Below are 18,808 nucleotides of genomic sequence, written 5' to 3'. Positions count from 1 at the left end.
ATGTCAGTTTGTTTCCTGGCACTGCTGCTTCCTTCTTCCGTGTCTTTCTCCTCATCATGTGGCACTGGTTCGGAAGCACTCTGTCCAAGTCATCTCTTGCTAATTCCTCTTGTATCGTGCCTATTAGCTCTTGAATTTCTCTAAGATCCCTATCTTGAAACCCTTCACCCCCAGCTTTTTTGCCATTATCCAAAATGTCCTTCATGATTTCCTTGACTGGTTCTGTTGCATATCCTGTGAAGTCATACACAACATCTGGACACAGTTTTCTCCAGCAAAAATTTATTGCTTTGGGCTTGATGGTCTTCACAGCTTTTCCTATGATGATGGCATCTTCAATCGTGTAAGTCCTTCCAGACTTCCATGATCTTTCCATGGAGTTCTCTCCCATAGCATTGATAATCCTTTACATAGAGTACTACGTGTAATGAGCCATAATGGTCCCTATAACTTCCTGATCATAGGAATGAATTAGAGATGTTGTATTTGGAGGCAGCAAGACCACTTCAATACCTTCAGTGTTGAATTCATGGGGTTCTGCATGGCCAGGGGTACTGTCCAATAAAAATAAACCTTTAAAAGGCAGTTCTTTACTTGCAATGTAATTACTGACTTCCAGGACAAAGCATCAGTAGAACCAATCTAAGAAAAGGGTTCTCATTATCCAGGCTTCCTTGTTGCAGTACAACCAAAACACTGGCAGCAGGTATTTTATCTCTTCCCTTCAAGGCTTGTGGGTCAGCAGCTTTATAGGTAAAGTGAAGTCGCTCAGTTGTGTCCAACTCTTTGCGACCCCATGGACTGTAGCCTACCACGTTCCTCTGTCCATGGGATTTTCCAGGCAAGAGTACTGGAGTGGGTTGCCATTTCCTTCTCCAGAGGATCTTCCTGACCCAGGGATCTTATAGATAAGGGCAGTCCTTATCCTAAACCCCACTGCATTTGTGCATAACAGGAGAGTTAGCCTATCCCTTCCTGAATTAAAACTAGTATTTGCTTCCCTTCCTTACTGGTAAATGTCCTTTGTGGCACTTCCCCCCGACCCCCCTCCACCGAGAAGAGGGCTCTTTTTGTCTACATTAAAAAGCTGTTTAGCCTGTTATTGTTCCTCCTCAATGATTTTCTTAATGGTGCCTGGGAACTTATCTGCTGCTTCTTGGTCAGCAGAAGCTGCTGCTCCTGTTATCTTGACATGTTTTAAGTCAAACCCCTTTCTAAAATGATCAAATCAACCCTTGGTGGCATTAAGATCCTTCACTTTCCATTTAAGTCATCATATAATAATGACTGCTTTTTCTCAAATCATATTAGTAGGTATGCTTTTCTTATAGTAATTCTACACCCATATAAAAGCTGCATTTTTGATATAAGATAAAAAGTTATTTCAAAAAAGGTACATTTGCATGCATGCTGGCATAGGTGTAATGATGTTTTCACATATTTCCTTTCTTTTTTTTTGTTTACAATGGTCTTTATGCTGGATTCATCTATCTTGAAATGGCTGGCAACTGCAGCTGCAGACCTCAATCTACAGTACACATCAAGCAATTCAGCTCTTCCTTGAAATGTCATGACTTTTCTCTGCTTCATGGGAGCATTTCTAGAATCACTAGTGGCACTTCATATTGGTCTCATGGTGTTATTCAAGGTTTACAGTGTCGCATTAAACACAAAGAAAAATATACAAGAACTGCAAGAGATCACTTTTTACTGTGATATGCAATTTACTGGAAAGATGAAGTGCTCACGTGGAAATGATTAGTGTCTCATGGCATTTAAAGCGGATATCCCCAGAGGAAGAAATGGCAACCCACTCCAGTATTCTTGCCTGAAGAATCCCATGGACAGAGGAGCCTCCTGGGTGCAGTCCATGGGTTGCAAAAGAGTTGAACATGACTTAGCAACTAAACAGCAACAAACAACAAAACACACTTGAGCTTACCACAATATTAAAAGATTAATTATAATAGTACATGACATTTAATTTTATGCAGTTATGATTTAATATTGCATCTTTATATGTTTACATTTTACTTGATGGTAAATGGCTCATGTACTGTCTATAAGTCGTTGCACTCCTTTTGGTAAATTTTACCTTCTTATAATAGATTACTGTATATTTTATGGTAGAAAATGATCAAATAAACTAGTATCTAAATATATCTTATACATTCATGACATATCTGTCTTATTTTTTCAATATTTCTAGGTTACATGGCTAGTCTGTAATGTTTTTCAAATGGTTCCAAATCTCCAGATAATTTTCTAATGTGTTTATTGAGAATAATCCACATATGGGATTTCCCTGGCAGTCCAATGATTAAGACCACGCTGCCACTGCAGGGGGCACAGGTTCAATCCCTGGTCAGATCTCATATGCCACGTGGTGTAGCAAAAAAAAAAAAAAATCCACATATAAGTGAAACCATGTAATTTAAACCTGTGTTGCTTAAGGGTCAATGGTATATGACAATTTCTTATTTTGCCTCTTTGAAAATTATACGTACTTCACTCTGTAATCTTTCAACAGCCAGCCCTATATCACTCTGCCTTGAACAGGCTTTCCCAGTTATAAACCTATAACTTAACTCCCAGTCACAATCACCTATCAGACAATTGGTCTACAGTCAAGCTGTCTAACAGAGCAGTCACTAGCCACAGGTCATCACTGGGCACCTGAAATATGGCCATTCTGAAATGAATTATGTTGTTGGTATAAACTCTACACTGGACTTCAAAGATATATCACATACACACAAAATATATAAAATCTCAATAATTTTTACATTGATTATATGTTGAAATTTGGATTATCATGTCAAATAAAAATATTATTAAAATTATTTTCATCTATCTCTTTTTTAGTTTAGTATGGCTAACGAGAAAAATTTTAATTGCTTATATAACTTATACTTTATTTCTACTAGGAAGCACTAGAAAATATATTCCATGAAAATATGCAATAGAGGACATAATAATTATTAAGAGCATTTCAGATTCTGAAGTATCTGTATATCAAGATGGGCTTCCCAGGTGGTACTAGTGGTAAAGAACCTGCCTGCCAAAGCAGGAGACTTAAGAGATACCAGTTCGATCTCTGGATCGGGAAGATTTCCTGGAGGAGAGCATGGCAATCCACTCCAGTATTCTTGCCAGAAGAATTCCATGGATAGAGGAGGCTGGAGGGCTAAAAGTCCATAGGGTTGCAAAGAGTCAGACACGACTGAAGCGACTTAGCACGAATGCATGCATACATAAAGATACAGGTCAAAAAGGAAATAAGAATTTCCAGTGAATTATTTATATCTAATATATAATCTTGGAAGTCAACTAAGAAATGAACTGCTGGTTAGTTGGAAAATAGAAAAATAGCATTTTTCCACAATAGTACTTTAAAAAAGTAAAATCACATCTGGACACTTTTATTTAAAAAAGATCAGGTTTATTAGGAAAAGACTTGGATTAGTAAGTGTAAAAACAACAGTAAATCATAAAAGCTTGAGCAAAAACATCAAATTCTCCCAGAGTCCAAAGTCAAGAAACAGAAAATGTGCTACATTCTTAGCCCCCTTTCTGTCCATAGAAAACAACCTAAGATGAAACACTGGGAGCCAAAACAGCATGAGTGGCATTCTCAAATGCCTGCTTTGAATCCTTAGAGAACTCAGAATAGAACGTAGAATATTATATTACAATAGAGCTAACAGAATATAACTGTTGTCTTAACAGGAAGAAATAAAGTGAGCTGTGTTCTCCTTGAAGACTAAACAGTATCATGTGCTCCAAAGGAAATATATGAGTTTCAGTAGGTCTAGAAAGGACTACTGACAGGAAAGTCTATCAGAAACGAGCAAAATGAGGACCTCTGGTTATCAGAAAATATGAAGGAGGAGAAAAGTACTAGACTCATGAAAAATAAACACAATATTCCTACTCAGAGTCTCCTAACGCTCTTCAACAGGAGATTAAAGAGCCCAGTCCAAGGACACAGGGTCCATTTATAGGTTCAACAAACACTCGCTGTCAGACACTACGTGTCAGGCACCATGCTCAGAGCTGAAAATACAAAGTCCTATTAAGACACATTCTCTGCCTCCGAGAAGTGAATAGTATAGTGAGTGAAGTAGGCATATATACCAATAATTACCATCTGGTGTACACATTCTGTCAGAAATTATTTAAGGAAAAGATGTCATATACAGTCACAGAGATAGGTCTAAATCAGGGGCTCAGAGAATAGCCTGCAAGCCAAATCTGCCTTCATCTGCCACCTACTGTTGTAAATAAAGTTTAATTGGTTTCCGTATTGTCTATGGCTGCTTTTCACTACAATGGCAGGGCTGAATACACAACAGATACTGTAAGGTGAACAAAGACTAAAATATTTAATATCTGACCCTTCACAGAAAATGTCTGCCAATCTCTGATCTAAATCAAACTGGGGGGTCAGATAAAGTATACTGAAGAAGACAAGAGTCAATACTAAAGTTTTGCAGAATTAGTGAGATTTAGCTGAAAAAAGTAATAAGCACCCCTCTTCCTATTACCCATTTTTGAGGAGGCATGGGAAACAGGTTGCACAAGCATTCCAGGTTGAAGGAGTTTGTCCATGGAAAGGTAAAGAGGCCTAAAACAATATGAAGAACTTAATTTTACCCTAGAGAACACAGAACAGCTGAAGGCAGTTCTCTTCAGAAATACACACATTAACAGTAAGTTCTCGGTCATAAAAACACAGCCAATGTTGGTTATCAGGCTTTCTCTTATCCCTGCAAGTGAAGCATGCTGCTCCTAAACTTCAAGCTATGAAAACACTCAGGTCAAAACTCAGGGTCTATCATCCACTGGAGCATGACCTGGAGCAGCCAAATCTCAATTCTCTGCTTTGCCACATAGACAGAAGACCAGCTCTGGCTAAAGTGTGTTACAGTTTCTCTCTAAACCCATTTTCACCAAAACAGACTCCAAGATGCATATTTGAGAGAATCAAAAGCCTGAGCCCTATCCCTCAATACAGTATGCTAAAAGAAAAAGCCCTATTTTGGAAAGGAATAGAACTCATATTCTATTTTAATGATTAAAAAAAATTCACCCTAATCCCAGGGTACTTTAACAGCTATCTAAACATGAGAAAATCTAGAGGTGTATCATATTTCATGAATGAATCTCTGGAATAAGACAAAGGGGAAATCATAGAATGCTAATCCATTTTTCTCTGTTTCTCTCTCTTTTTAAAAAAGTTTTTGGTTAAGCTGTGCTGCATGCAGGGTCTTAGTTCCTTGACCAGGGATTGAACCTGCGCCCTCTGCAGATTCTTAACCACTGGATTACCAGAGAAGTTCCTCATTCCTTTTTTAAAAATATTGTTGTCAGCTTTATACAAAGATTCTCAAAAGAATTTTTTACTTTAAAATATAATTTGAGTTCTAAAATATAATTTAATAACAAATTACATCTCAAAAATTTAGATGCATATATCTCAAGCAATAAAGCAAGCAATATCTTATAATTAAATTTAGCTCAAAATATCACTTAAACTTTTAACTACATTTTACAGTTCAAAGGAAACCAGTTTAAGAAAGATACAAATACAAAGATAATTTTCACTAGTCTTATGCTGTGTTTGGAAATCCCACAGATCTTAGTTAATTAAAGACTCTTACTTAAGACACAGTGATGTCCATCCGATACCATAATTTCCACAGAGTGTTCATGTGCTGTTCAAGATGTTTATGTATTCCAGTTCAGCAGCCATTAACAAAAGTCTTGATTTCACTAAAATGTAAAACCAAAGCATTTTTTACTTAGTAACTTTATAATAAGCTATAACTAAAGATTAACAATAAATTTTTTTTTGTATCTATACATACATAGCCACAGGGAGAAGAGAGATTTCCTCACAGTGGCAGCTGTTCAGTTCCTCCACTGTAAAATAAAGTTACTACTTTTGTGCAAAGTTTTATTCAGTTCAGTTCAGTTCAGTTCAGTTCAGTTGCTCAATTGTGTCTCACTCATTGTGACCCCATGGACCACAACACGCCAGGCCTCCCTGTCCATCACCAACTCCTGGAGTTTACCCAAACTCATGTCCATTGAGTCGGTGATGTCATCCAACCATCTCACCCTCTGTTGTCCTCTTCTCTTCCTGTTCTCAATCTTTCCCAGCATCAGGGACCTTTCAAATGAGTCAGCTCTTCGCATCAGGCCAAAATACTGGAGTTTTAACTTCAACATCCACAACTGGGTACTGTTTTTGCTTTGGCTCCATCCCTTCATTCTTTCTCGAGTTATTTCTCCTCTGATCTCCAGTAGCATATTGGGCACCTACTGACCTGGGGAGTTCCTCTTTTGGTATCCTATCATTTTGCCTTTTCATACTGTTCATGGGGTTCTCAAGGCAAGAATACTGAAGTGGCTTGCCATTCCCTTCTCCAGTGGACCACAGAGAGGAGGCGGCATCGGCCATTTGCTTGGGCCAGAGAACAAGAGGTGTGTATGAGGAGCTGGGAAGGCCTGAGAGGGATGGACAGGTCTGAGCGCCTCAGGTGCCAACAAGACTCATTTTCTTAGGCTTCCTGAGGCTGCTTCTAACCCCCTAGGGACCTACTCCCAGCTCTAACCCCAGGTGTTCTCATCCCCTCCCCCAGGCAGGTGAAGGGCCTGGCCTCACCCTCTCTGCTGCCCTAGGTCCCCTACAGAGATGGGAATACCAGACCACCTCACCTGCCTCTTGAGAAATCTGTATGCAGGTCAGGAAGCAACAGTTAGAACTGGACATGGAACAACAGACTGGTTCCAAATAGGAAAAGGAGTACATCAAGGCTGTATATTGTCACCCTGCTTATTTAACTTCTATGCAGAGTACATCATGAGAAATGCTGGACTGGAAGAAGCAAAGGCTGGAATCAAGATTGCCGGGAGAAATATCAATCACCTCAGATATGCAGATGACACCACCCTTATGGAAGAAATGAAGAGGTACTAAAAAGCCTCATGATGAAAGTGAAAGAGGAGAGCGAGAAAGTTGGCTTAAAGCTCAACATTCAGAAAACGAAGATCATGGCATCTGGTCCCATCACTTCATGGGAAATAGATGGGGAAACAGTGGAAACAGTGTCAGACTTTATTTTGGGGGGCTTCAAAATCACTGCAGATGGTGATTGCAGCCATGAAATTAACAGACACTTACTCCTTGGAAGAAAACTTGTGACCAACCTAGATAGTATATTCAAAAGCAGAGACATTACTTAGCCGACTAAGGTTCGTCTAGTCAAGGCTATGGTTTTTCCAGTGGTCATGTATGGATGTGAGAGTTGGACTGTGAAGAAGGCTGAGCGCCGAAGAATTGATGCTTTTGAACTGTGGTGTTGGAGAAGACTCTTGAGAGTCCCTTGGACTGTAAGGAGATCCAACCAGTTCATTCTGAAGGAGATCAACCCTGGGATTTCTTTGGAAGGAATGATGCTAAAGCTGAAGCTCCAGTACTTTGGCCACCTCATGCGAAGAGTTGACTCATTGGAAAAGACTCTGATGCTGGGAGGGCTTGGGGGCAGGAGGAGAAGGGGACGACCGAGGATGAGATGGCTGGATGGCATCACTGACTCGATGTACGTGAGTATGAGTGAACTCCAGGAGATGGTGATGGACAGGGAGGCCTGGTGTGCTACAATCATGGGGTCGCAAAGAGTCGGACATGACTGAGTGACTGAACTGAACTGAACTTCAACATCAGTCCTTCCAATGAACATCCAGGACTGATCTCCTCTAGGATGGACTGGTTGGATCTCCTTGCAGTCCAAGGGACTCTCAAGAGTCTTCTCCAACACCACAGTTCAAAAGCATCAATTCTTTTGTGCTCAGCTTTCTTTATGGTCTAACTCTCACATTCATACATAACTACTGGAAAAACCACAGCTTTGACCATATGGACCTTTCTGTAAAGCAATGTTTCTGCTTTTTAATATGCTATCTAGGTTGGTCATAGCTTTTCTTCCAAGGAGCAAGCATCTTTTAATTTCACGGCTGCATTCACCATCTGCAGTGCTTTTGGAGTCCAAGAAAATAAAGTCTGTCACTGTTTCCATTGTTTTCCCATCTAGTTGCATGAAGTGATGGGACTAGATGTCATGATCTTAGTTTTCTGAATGTTGAGCTTTAAGCCCACTTCTTCACTCTCCTCTTTCACTTTCATCAGGAGCTCTAGTTCTTCTTCACTTTCTGCCATAAGGGTGGTTTCATCTGAATATCTGAGGTTACTGATATTTCTCCCAGCAATCTTGATTCCAGCTTGTGCTTCATCCAGCCCAGCTTTGAGTCTAGATAAATATGCATTTTCTCATCAATATTTTCCACTGATGAATATCAATTACGCCTTAGACAAAGATCATCAATGGAAAAGACTGATAAGGAAATGCATATTTATCTAGACTCAATAAAACTTTCCACAAAGATAGTAACTTTACAGTGGAAGAACCTAATAGCTGCCACTGTGAAGTTAACATTACCAATGATGGGACATAATGACATCATGTGACTCCTGATATGATATCCTGGGAAGCACACAATATGACCTCTAGATTTGTTCTGCCAAGAAATGGCATAAATTGTATATAATCACAAAGAAATTTTAGAAAAATCCAAATTGAAGGATAGTCTACAAAAAAAAAAGTCTATCCTTTCCAAAAATTTCAGTGTTTCAAAACATTCAAGATAAAAACAAGGGAAGATTTTTTTTTTTTGCATTTATGTGTGTTGCTCAGTCATCTCAGGACTGTTTGGAACCCCATGTATCCCACCAGGCTCCTCTGTCCATGGAATTTCCAAGGCAAGAATACTGCAGTGGGTTGCCATTTTCTACTCCAGGGGATCTTCCTGACCCAGAGATCCAATCCCATCTCCTGCACTGGCAGGCAGATTCTACTGTGCCACCTGGGAAGTCCTTTTGCATTTATAATATTCTCTTAAGAGTTTATTATAAACTAGTGTCACTAGTTTATAAGTCTCTGTAAGGACTATACCTCACAGAAAAAAGGCAAGGAGTTGAAGAGAACCAAGATGAGTGTAGGCAGTGACAGAGAAGGCAGTGGCACTCCACTCCAGTACCCTTGCCAGGAGAATGCCATGGGCAGAGGAGCCTGGTGGGCTGCAGTCCATGGGGTTGCTAAGAGTAGGACACGAATGAACGACTTCACTTTCACTTTTCACTTTTATGCATTGGAGAAGGAAATGGCAACCCACTCCAGCGTTCTTGCCTGGAGAATCCCAGGGACAGGGGAGCCTAGCGGGCTGCCATCTGCAGGGTCGCACAGAGCCAGACACAACTGAAGTGATTTAGCAGCAGCATCAAGATGAGTGTAGGGCCTTGGTGGGAGCATTCATGGGTAGGTGGGCCTCTAAGGGAAACCAGACAATCCAGTAAGACTCCTCGAACAGCTTAACGAACAAACAGGTGTGGTAACGTGGCCCTAGGGAATCAGGCCCACTCCTCTGCGGAGATACTTCCACATCTCTAGACATGATCCACACTATCCTGTGTAGATATATTTAGAATCCTTTTTGGCAAACACATAGACTGTGTTGCCATTTTCTCTTGAGCAATCACAACCTACATGGACAATAAGAGTTATAGCCATAAAATCCACAAGGTCCTTGAAGTAGAAAGAACAGTGAAAGCTGCATCTTAATTTAATGTCATCACATAGGCTCGCTGAAACATCAACTATTGAACTTTATAAACTCCATTTTGCAAAACTGCTCCACAGAAACATACAACTAACCAAATTTCTAGTGCATAGTATATGCAGTTGAATAAAACCTTGTTATGTAAATTCAGCTGTCACCCTCCTAAATAATTCAAATGCCACTTTCAGATTAATCTATATAAAGGCTTATACTTTAATTTCAACTTTCATAATATAAATCTAATACTAATTGTATAATTTTTTTTTAACATAAGGCTACTATACTTTTCTGATCCATTAAGAATGAAAGAGCCATCAGGATCCAAGGGGCATCCATTTAATTCACAAGGATCATGATCTATTAAGCCATTGAATAGGCAGTATATTGAATACAACATAACTGGAGTTTTACCGTGAAAGTGTTCTGATGCTGCACCTGAAGTTGTTCTTTACCTTCTTTAATGACTATTTCTATAATATCAACATGAAGAGGACCAGAAAATAAAAGTAGATCACAAACTAATAGTAAGGTAATTGCTAAAACTCTCAACTGACTAAAATTACATTTTTTATTTTATTTCGGTATCAGCTGCTGAAATAACTCTTTCTTACATGAGATTTCTTAACCTGGCTTCATGAGGCATCACTGGTGAAGTAGCACCATCTCTTTCCCGATGGGTAGGTTTGGAGAGGTAAATTTATTCAAACTTCAGCAAACATCTTGGCTAAAATTAAACCAAAGAACATAAAGAAGGCAAATAATATTTTTCCATAAAAGCTTGGATGATTCCATTTAAACCAAAATTGACATTTTAAGTAGAAGATGGTATATAAATTGGCTAAATTAATCCACTTTGCTAATATGGATACTCTTCAGAGTTAAAAGCCATATTCCATAGACATTAAGTTTTATAATTCATCACTTTCTTAAAACAGAGGCAAAAATAGAATTAATATACCACAAGTAAATAAAAACTATACATATGCCAGGACTTTGCTGGCAGTCCAGTGTTTAAGAATCCATCTGCAATCCAGGGGATGTGGGTTCAAAGCCTGGTTGGGGAACTAGGACCCCACATGCTACGGAGCAACTAAGCCCCCACACTGCAACTACTGAGCCCGTTTGCTGCAACTAGAGAGTCCATGCACCACAGCAAAAGATAATGCATGATGACACGAAAATCCCAAGTGCTGCAACGAGGACTTGATGCAGTCAAATAAATAAACAAATAGTTTTAAAAATAAATAAATAAAGACTGTTATAAGAGACAATGATGGATACTACATAATAATCAAGGGATCAATCCAAGGAGACATTACAATTGTAAATATGAACCCCATGGGCTGTAGCCTGCCAGGCTCCTTTGTCCATGGGATTTCCCAGGCAAGAATATTGAAGTGTGTTGCCATTTCCTTCTCCAGGGGATCTTCCCAACCCAGGGATTGAACCTAGGTGTCCTGTACTGCAGGAGGATTCCTTACTGACTAAGCCACCAGGTCTCAGCTTTCTAAATATATATGCACCCAACATAAAAGCACCTCAACATAGAAAGCAAATCCTAACAGTCATAAAAGCTGAAATCAACAGTAATACAATAATAGTGGGGGGCTTTTAACAATCCCTTTACATCAATGGACAGAAAATCAATAAGGAAACAAAGGTCTTAATAGACATATTAGACCACTGGGTTTAGTTGATATTTATAGTACATTACATCTGAAAGCAGCACAATACACATTCTTCTCAAGTGCACATGGAACATTCTCCAGGATAGATCACAAGTTGGGCCACTAGGGCAGCCTAAGTAAATTTAAGAAAACTGAAATAATATCAAGCATCTTCTCTGACCACAATGCTATGAGATTAAAAGTCAACTACAAGAAAAAACTGTAAAAAACACAAACTTATGGAGACCAAACCATATGTTACTAAACAATCAATGTATCACTGAACAAATCAAAGAAGAAATAAAATTAAAATGAATGAAAATGAAAACACAAGGATCCAAAACCCATGGGATACAGCAAAGACAGTTCTAAAAGGGAAGTTTATAGTAACACAGTCTTGTTGTTGAACACAATCTTGTTGTTGTCGTTCAGTCACTCAGTTGTGTCCGACTTTGCAACCCCATGGACTCCAGCGTGCCAGGCTTCGCTGTCCATCATCATCTCCCAGAGCTTGCTCAAACCCATATTCATTGAGTCAGTGATGCCATCCAACTATCTCAACCTCTGTCGTCCCCTTCCCCTCCTACCTTCAATCTTTCCCAGCATCAGGGTCTTCTCCAATGAGTCAGTTCTTCACATCAGGTAGCCATTGTATTAGCGCTTCAGCTCCAGCATCAGTCCTTCCAATGAATATTCGGGGTTGATTTCCTTTATGATTGACTGGCTTGATCTCCTTGCAGTCCAAGAGACTCTCAAGAGTCTTCTCCAACACCACAGCTCAAAAGCATCAATTCTTTGGTGTTCAGCCTTCTTTATGGTCCAACTCTCACATCCCATTAATGACTACTGAAAAAACCATAGCTTTGACTATATGGACCTTTGTCAGCGAAGTAACGTCTCTGCTTTTAATACAATCTTAACTTCAGGATATAGGGAAAATTTCAAATAAAGAACCTAACCTTACACCTAAAGTCACTAGAGAAAGAACAAACAAAACCCAAACTTAGTAGAAGGAAAGAAATCACAAAGATCAGAGCAGAAACTCAATTTTATGTCACAGCCTGGATGGGAATGGAGTTTGGGGAAAATGGATAAATGTATATGTATGGCTGAGTCCCTTCACTGTTCACCTGAATCTATCACAACATTGTTAATATGCTATACTCTAATACAAAATAAAATGTTTCTTCTTAAAAGATCAGAGCAGAAATAAATGAAACAGAGATAAAAAATAGCAAAAATCAACAAAACTAAAATCCAGTTTTTTGAAAAGATAAAGGAAACTGATAAACTTATTGCCAGATTCATCAAGAAAAAAGGAAGAGGACTCAAATCAAAAAAATTAGAAATGAAAAAGGAGACGTTACAAGGGACACCACATAAATATAAAGGATTATAAGAGATTACTACAAGCAACTATAAGCCAATAAAATGGGCAACTTTGGATACATGAGCAATTTCTTAGAAAGGTACAATCTTCTGAGACTGAACCAGGAAGAAATAAAAAATATGAATACACCATCACAAGTACTGTAATTGAAACTGTAATTTTAAAACTTTTCCAACAAACAAAAGTCCAGGAACATATGGCTTCACAGGTGAATTCTACCAAACATTTAGAGAATAGTTAACACCTATCCTTCTGAAACTATTCCAAAATATTTCAGAGGAAGGAACACTCCAAACTGATTCTATGAGGCCACCATCTACTTGATACCAAAATCAGAGAAAGATACCACACACACACACACAAATTACAAGCCAATATAACTGATGAACATAGAAAATCCTAAACAAAATACTAGTAAACCAAATCCAACAATATATTAAAAGGATCATACACCATGATTAAGTGGGATTTATCCCAGGGATGTAAGGATTTTTCAATATCCACAAATCAATCAGTGTGATTCACCACATTATAAGTTGAAGAAGATTAACAACAACCAAATGATCATCTCAACAGATGTAGAAAAAGCTTTTGACAAAATTCAACACCCATTTATGCTGATAACCCCCCAGAAGTGGGCTTAGAGGGAAACTACCTCAACATAACAAAGGTTGTAAATGACAAACCTATAGCTAACATCACACTGAACGGTGAAAAACTGAAAGCATTTCTTCTATGATCAGAAACAAGACAAGGATGTCCACTCTTGCCACTTTTATTGAAAACAGTTTTAGAAGTCCTAGCCACAGCAATCAGAGTAGAGAAAGAAATAAAAGGAATCCAAATTGGAAAAGAAAAACTGTTACTGTTTGCAGATGATTCTATACATAGAAAATCCTACAGATACTACCAGAAAACTACTAGAGCTCATCAACGAATCTGATAACGTTGTAGGATACAAAATTCATACACAGAAATCTCTTGCTTTTCTATACACTAACAACAAAAGATCAGAAAGAGAAACTCAAGAAACAATCCCATTTACCATCACATCAAAAAGAGTAAAACAAAGGAATAAACGTATCTAAGAAGGCAAAAGATTTACATCCCCCAAACTATAAAACATGACAAAAGAAATGGAAGATGACACAAATATTTCCAATCCAAGAAAATCCCTGTTCTTGGATTGGAACTTCCCAAGGATATTTACAGATTCAATGAAATCTCTATCACATTACCAATGGCATTTATCAGAAAATTAGAAAAAAATTTTAAATTTGTATGGAAGCACACACACACACACATACACACACACACATACACAAATAAACCAGATGAGTCAAAGCAATCATGAGAAAGAAAAAATGGAGCTGGAGGAGTCCGGCTCCCTGACTTCAGACTATACTACAAAGCCACAATAATCAAAACAGTATGGTACTGGCACAAAAATAGAAACAGAACAGGAAAGAAACCCTGCTGGGCATATAAAAGCTATGTTTACACTACACCATAGTCTGGTAAGCATTATGTCTAAAAAAAAAATGTAGGGGCTTCCCTGGTGGCTCAGTGGTAAAGAATCTGCCTGCCAACACAGGAGATGTGGGTTCAATTCCTGATCTGGGAAGATCCCACATGACATGCAGCAACTAAACCTGTGCACCACAACTACAGAGCCTGTGTTCTAGAGCCCAGGGGCTGCAACTACTGAGCCCCCACGCTGCCACTCACATACCCTAGAGCCCATGCTCTGTAACAACAGAAGCCACTACAATGAGACTACAAAGCCACTAAATACCACTAGACAGTAGTCCTTGCTCTGTGCAACTAGAGAAAAGCCTGTACAGCAATGAAGACCCAGCACAGCAAAAAATAAATAAAATTTTAAAAATAAAAATCAATGTACTCACCTTAATTTTAAAATACATTTTTTGTGAAAAAATGCTAATCATTATCTGACCCTTCAGCCACTCACAGTAGTAACATCAAAGATCACTGATCAGAGATCACCATAAAAAACATAATAATGAAAAAGTCTGAAATATTGCAAGAATTGACAAAATGTGACACAGAAACATGAAGTGAACAAATGCAGTCTAATAAATGGCATCAATAGACTTGCTCAATGCAGGGTTGTCATAAAGCTAAATCTATAAAGAATGTAATATTGTGAAGCACATAAAGAGGAGCAAAATTTTTAAAAGCATGCCTATAAATACTTGTCAGCCCAAGGTAAATTCAAATTTTCCTTCCTGGAACTTTCCTTTCTGGAACCTTCTTCCCAAATATTCTCCATCCAAAGTTAGTTAAATCTCCAGATGCTGAGCCCACCCATATGGAGGGCCGACTGTACTTAGAAGTCATCCACTAATACATGGTAACCGAAGCTACAGAGAGTGAATGAAGTCATCCAGGAATAATGTGAACAGCAGAAAAGAATGAGAAAAAAAGTCACACAGGTGAGAATTAAGTGAGAGGGATGTAGCAGATGGAAGGAAGGAGTTTTCACGGAAAAGTCATCAACAGTGTTGACTACCAAAGGGTTTACATAAGGTTTTAAAAACGTCCATTTGATTTATCAATCATTTATCATTTTCTTAAAATACTTAAAGAAAAAGGAAATATTCAACATGTTTTCCCAAGGACAAGAGAGAGCTAATATTTCACATAAAAAGAAGCCAGTTGAAAAACAAGTGTCTGATGAGAGCATATCTAATAATGATATCAAAGGACACAAGCAGGAATTTAATGAAGACTCAATGCTAGAGCAAATGTGATCACCGATCTAACGTTAACTGTTTTTCCACAGGATTATTATACATTGCTAATGAGAATATTAATTAACACAATCAACTACAGTGGTCGCTTGGAATCATTTAGCAAAATGTTAATAATTTGTGTAACAAGTGTCCATTTTCTAACCTGAAATTTTATACCTAAAAATTTATCCTACAGAATATACTTGTATTGAACAAAATGATATGTACAAGATTACTCATTACAGCACTGTCTGAAGCAGAAAAAGACTGGAAATAACCCAACTATACATCAAGACACAACTTTATAGTCCATCAATACAAACTACGTATCTGTGAAAAAAAATTAGGATATTCTCTATGTACTGATATGAAACTCTTTTGGATATAGATATATAAAGCAAAAAATAAAAGTACAGAAGTGTGAAGCTACTTTTGGTCTGTAAAAGCAGGAAAAATAGAATATTATTTGTATTTCCTTGAATACAAATGAAGCATCTGGAGAGCTAAGAATCTAGAGTAGTGGTTACCTACAGAGAAACAGATGGTGAACAGAACAGGATGGTGGAAAAGAATAAGATCTTACAGTTAACATTTTCATGGTTTATGAACCACAAGACTATATGACCAACTCAAAAATTGAGCTAAAAAAGTTTCAATTTTGAAAACTGAGCTAAAAAAGTTTCAACTTTGAATGTAATGATTTCTAGACTCAAGATTAAAAGGTGACAGAAATAAATAGTAGAGTTAAGCTTCTTCTATTTCCCATCACTTCATGGGAAATAGATGGGGAAACAGTGGAAACAGTGGCAGACTTTAACCCACTCCAGTATTCTTGCCTGGAGAATCCCATGAACGGAGGAGCCTGGTGGGCTACAGTCCATGGGGTTGCAAAGAGTCGGACACGACTGAGCGACTTAACTTAAAATCACTGCAGATGGTGACTGCAGCCATGAAATTAAAAGACACTTACTCCTTGGAAGGAAAGTTATGACCAACCTAGATAGCATATTCAAAAGCAGAGACATTACTTTGCCAACAAAGGTCCATCTAGTCAAAGCTATGGTTTTCCCAGTGGTCATGTATGGATGTGAGAGTTGGACTGTGAAGAAAGCTGAGCACCGAAGAACTGATGCTTTTGAACTGTGATGTTGGAGAATACTCTTGAGAGTCCCTTGGACTGCAACCAGTCCATTCTGAAGATCAGCCCTGGGTGTTCTTTGGAATTAATGATGCTAAAGCTGAAACTCCAATACTTTGGCCACATCATGCAGAGTTGACTCATTGGAAAAAGACTCTGATAGCTGGGAGGGATTGGGGGCAAGAGGAGAAGGGGACGACAGAGGATGAGATGGCTGGATGGCATCACTGACTCGATGGACGTGAGTCTGAGTGAACTCCCGGAGTTGGTGACAGACAGGGAGGCCTGGTGTGCTGCAGCTCATGGGGTCGCAAAGAGTCGGACACGACTGAGCAACTGAACTGAACTGAACTGAAGCTTCTTCGTCTATTTTCTCCGTGAAGCAAATGAGAGAATAAGGAGAAATGAAAGGGTTGAAAACGGTATAAGGAGCTAGACGAAAACGACGCTTTGAAACAGAAGCTGTAGAGAATGAAATTGGGAGCTTTGAAAATACACTAGACATGACAAAAAATTCTACGTATTAAAAGAAAAAAAAAGATACATTGACCGTGTTCAGTAAAATATGTGCCACCTAGAACTGTGTCATCTTGTGGAAAGAGGATATGTAAAAGTCATCTTTTAGGATAATTTACATAGGCACAGGACATCATGAAGAAATGCCAAACCAGATCAATCCCTGATCCCCACCGCCCGCCCCATTCTTTGTCCCTGGTGTATTTCCAGAGCCTAGCACAGTGCCTGGCACAGGCTGACCCTCAAAAATTCAACAATTCAGTAAATCCATTACTTTGGCCTTAAGGGAAATCAAGAAAGCAGCCCTTTGCATCAAAGTCAGAACAACGGAATTTGTCCTGTTTCTGTACTCTATTTTCAATACGCGAAGGGAGTGTCAGATTTACCGAGAAGCATACAACGGAAAGAGTCCCTCCGACCGAGTCATAGACTGCGTTTCCCGAACCCTCCACCTCTCAAAATCCCGGACTCCTTCCCAGCCTGGAGAATGTGAGTAAACGACTGGGGAGGTGGTCCGACCGGCCCGGTAAAGTGAAAGAATGTTGGTCGCTCAGTCGCCTCCGACCGCAAGACTGTAGCCTGCCAGGCTCCTCTGTCCATGGAATTCTCCAGGCAATTCTCTGGAATACTGGAGTGGGTAGCCATGCCCTCCTCCAGAGGATCTTCCTCAACCAGGAATCCAACCCGAGTCTCCTGCTTTGAAGGTAGATTCTTTATCGCCTGAGCCACCAGGGAAGTCCAAAAGGTACCCTGGATCGGGAAAGTGAAAGTGAAGTCGCTCGGTCGTGTCCAACTCTTTGCGACCCCATGGACTGTAGCCTGCACCAGGCTCCTCCATCCATGGGATTTTCTAGGCAACAGTACTGGAGTGGGTTGCCATTTCCTCCTCCAGGGGATCTTCCTGACCCAGGGATCGAACCCAACTACCCTGGATCGGGAAGGAGGCCACAAATCCTTCATTCGTTCAGACCCCCATGTTTCCCCCCTTAGATGGCTCGCCGCGGAGTGTTCTGAATGTTCACGTACCCTTGTGTGTGTCACACACACTGATTAACGGTTCACAACACTCTTAAAATCACGAACAGAATGGCCGAGCAGCCACACACACAAGCGGCGTCAGACGAAAGCAACTCTGCCTCCGGCATTCCCAGAATACTCTGCGTCTTACGCTGCGGGCGGAAGGGGCGGGGGAGGGAATATAAATTCTGCGCCTGCGCAAAGCGTAGGTTAAGGTTTCCTAAAGGCTAGAAATTCTGCACACGTGCAAATTGTAGGCGGACGCTTCAAGCTGTTTATATACCGGGGGGATCGCTCCTACACGCTCGGCCTCGGATATAGCCAATGAAAAGTTATTGCTTTTTAGTGCTGTTACATAATTACACAAGGTTCCTTGGTGGCTCAGCCATACAGAATCCGCCTGCCATGCAGGATACTCTGGTTTGATCCCTGGGTCGGGAAGATCCCGTGGAGAAGGAAATGACTCCCACTCCAGTATTCTTGCCTGGAGAATCCCATGGACAGTGAAGCCTGGGGTCGCAAAGAGTCGGACACGACTGAAGCGACTGAGCAAGCACGCATAATGACACATGGGAGAAAAAGCCAAGAAGATGTATTAATAAGAGGTTTCTATTGTGGCTATAAGTCTGCGGCATTCGATTTT

General features: G+C 39.6%; 1 long non-coding RNA gene across 3 annotated transcripts; it reads right to left on the bottom strand.

Moving 5' to 3' along the window:
- Positions 1-1,445: 1,445 nt before the first annotated feature.
- LOC138442567 (uncharacterized) lies at positions 1,446-18,316 on the bottom strand. Of its 3 annotated transcripts, none has more exons than XR_011257777.1 (4): positions 18,175-18,316; positions 5,871-5,925; positions 5,664-5,775; positions 1,446-1,904 (listed from the first exon to the last, which is right to left on the bottom strand). It is a non-coding gene; the product is annotated as an uncharacterized lncRNA (long non-coding RNA). The 3 variants fall into 3 exon arrangements; XR_011257778.1 differs by lacking the exon at positions 18,175-18,316 and adding an exon at positions 10,293-11,227; XR_011257779.1 differs by lacking the exon at positions 5,871-5,925 and having other exon boundaries at positions 18,175-18,309.
- Positions 18,317-18,808: the final 492 nt, after the last annotated feature.

Source organism: Ovis canadensis, chromosome 6, assembly GCF_042477335.2.
Source record: "Ovis canadensis isolate MfBH-ARS-UI-01 breed Bighorn chromosome 6, ARS-UI_OviCan_v2, whole genome shotgun sequence".
NCBI classification, from domain to species: Eukaryota; Metazoa; Chordata; class Mammalia; order Artiodactyla; family Bovidae; genus Ovis; species Ovis canadensis.
The sequence above is the reverse complement of the archived record's forward strand: the minus strand, read 5'-3'. Positions and strand labels throughout refer to the sequence as shown.